Here is a 3,077-nt window from a genome sequence, read left to right as displayed (position 1 = left end):
GAGAGATCTAGCGGAGACTTCGAGGTATATCTGCCGCGTCCGCAGACCAGGAGTCTCTACTCTATTCCAGCTTTAGTAGTTAGTTTATCTTTTCGTTCAGTTGTTTAGACATTCTGGAGTTAGAGCAGTGTTTTACGTTTCTATTAGCCTGTGGTTCCCGTGAGTTTCCGGGTTTTGGGATGAGATTTTAGACTTCCGCATTCTGTTTTTGAGTTGTATATGCCAAGTGGCACTTATATATATCGTTTCCTTCTAGATTTTCTTAGTTTAATTAAATGTTTCCGCAAGTTATATTAATTTTCGCGCTGTTAGGCTTACCTAGTTATCGGAACTAGGTGCCATCACGGCATGTTCATGGAGGGTGAACTGGGGTCGTGACAACCGAACTCCAGTATATTATGCTGGACCGGTCTCTATTGCAGCAAAATAATGGCTATTTTTCATTGAATTGGTAAACGATGGCTAGTTTTGATTGACCAGTCCGAAAACTGGCTATATGCAATTTTTAGTAAAAATTGCACGGGGCGCCCCTTTTTAACCTGTAGCCGCTTTGTCTTTCTGTTTGCACCCGTACCCATTTTTCTGTTAAAAGCCATTTGAAAAGACCATTTTGCCCTTCCTTATTAAAAAGACTACTTTCTCTCCAAGTATTCGCTAGTCCTCTACTTTCTCTGTCTCTCTCTCTCCCGTTATTCGCATTTTTTGAGGTTCTTCTCTGAAATCAAACGGTTTTCGTCGTTGTTTTTGTTTTTTCAACTGCTAGTCATCGTTGTTCCCACATTACAATTTAATCACAGGTACATTGCATTAACTTTCTGGGTTTTATTTTACGATTTAATTTCTGATTTTGGTTTTGATAGTCATGTATTTATGATAAAATATTTTCTTAGGGTTTAGTTTGATAAGTGCATTAGTTTTACTTTTACGATTGTGTTTTTAGGTTTTTTGAACGAGTGTTTATGTTGTTAATGAAAATTCTATAATTTTTTCTGTGATTAGACGTTCAAATTTTTAAAAATTTTGAGAGTTAAACAGATGATACTATAGTTCAATGATATCTTAGATATGAGCTGAAGTTTTTTTCATGTTTTGGCATTATTTTTGGATTTGAATTTGTGTTTTGTTTTGTGTAAAAATTACAGCATGTTTTTTTTACTGAATGTTTTGTGCTTGTAACTGGTGAAGTTCTGCTTTAGGAGCTGAAGTTTTTGTGTTTGTAACTGGTGAAGTCCAGCTTTAGGAGCTGAAGTTTTTGTGTTTGTAACTGGTGAAGTCCAGCTTTAGGAGCTGAAGTTTTTGTGTTTGTTACTGGTGAAGTCCATCTCTAGAGCTGAAGTTTTTGTGTTTGTTACTGGTGAAGTCCATCTCTAGAGCTGAAGTTTTTGTTTTATACCTGTCGAACTTCAGCTCTATAGCTGAAGTTTTTGTTTTTAAGCTCTATAGCTGAAGTTTTTATTTTATACCTGTCAAACTTCAGCTCTATAGCTGAAGTTTTTGTTTTATACCTGTCGAACTTCAGCCTTCCTAGGTATTGAAATTTTAACTGATCTTTTTGATAATGTCCTGATGTTATTTTTTGTATCTTTTACTTTTTTCGAACAGATGGCTCCTAAAGCACCTAAAGATCCTAATGCAGCTAAAAAAGGCAAAGCCCCTAAAACACCTAGACTACCTGTAATACCCCAAGGTCCTTATGTCCTCTCTGCTCCACCTACAAAACCAGGACAAAGATATTATGAGTTTGGAGATTGGTTTAACTCTAAGGGTTACTGGAAGGGGAACCATGATTTGAAGAAATTAATTGCAACTTTCTTGACTCCTACTCAACAGGATAAGCTTAATAATGGTACATTTAGATACATTATGGCTATGGAGAATTTTCAATGCAGCATGAAGTTGGTGCATTGTCTGTGTCTTTCTCGAATATTCACGAATGATCGAGACTCCATTAGTTTCAAGATTTTTGGGCATGATGTTTCCTTCACCCTTGAAGACTTTCACATTATGTGTGATTTGCGGATCAGAGCACACAATGTTGAAAGACCAATTAATCGAGAGAGCAATCATCTGAAGCGGTATTTTGGTAAGTCCAAGGGTGTGACTTTGAAGGATATTCGAAGTTTTATGACTCGCAATGAAATNTTATATATATCGTTTCCTTCTAGATTTGCTTAGTTTAATTAAATGTTTCTGCAAGTTATATTAAATTTCCGCATTGTTAGGCTTACCTAGTTGTAGGAACTAGGTTTGCCATCACGGCATGTTCATGGAGGGTGAACTGGGGCCTTGACAAAGAAGACGAGGGTTCTAGCTATGGATAAAATTCCATTCCAGTTTGTCAAAAACAAAAACATAAATATCTATATATTATTAAAAGGAGAGGACAAAGCCCTCTCCTTAATCCAAGTGGCAGCCTAAGAAAAGCCACATGGCATAATAAAATATATATCTTCTATTATATAACAAAAATAAAAATAGCAGAGAAAATATTAAATAAAGTAATATGCTAATAAAAATTTCTATTAACAATGTAATAATACTAAATATTGGATGATATAATAAGAAAAATACAAAATAAAAAAGTTATTCGCTGTATAAGTCCCTTTAATTTAATAGAGATTTTATTCATTTAAATTTACATAATATTATTAAGAACAACAGAATAAAAAAATTCAACAGTAATAAAATATATATCTTCTCTTATATTACAAAAAGAAATCGAGCAAACAAAAATAGTAAACAAAGTAATATACGAATAAAAATTTCTATAAGAACGTAATAATACTAAACAACGGATAATGTGATAAAGAAAAATATAGAACAAACAAGTTATACACTTACTATAGAAGTATCTTTAATTTAATAGAGATTTTAATATTGGGTATATCGTATTGACAAAAAAGATGACAACTTAAATTTATTAAAGCAATACGGTCTAATAGGATCAAACAAACCCGATCATAATTTACTTTAATTACTATTTTTTTAATATTTACCGCGCATCGCACGGGTACGATTACTAGTATATATAAAAATAACTACTCCCACTCAATTTGAATTGGTAGTTTTATATATAT

Source organism: Nicotiana attenuata, chromosome 6 (genome assembly GCF_001879085.1).
Source record: "Nicotiana attenuata strain UT chromosome 6, NIATTr2, whole genome shotgun sequence".
Classification (NCBI taxonomy): Eukaryota; Viridiplantae; Streptophyta; class Magnoliopsida; order Solanales; family Solanaceae; genus Nicotiana; species Nicotiana attenuata.
The sequence above is the reverse complement of the archived record's forward strand: the minus strand, read 5'-3'. Positions refer to the sequence as shown.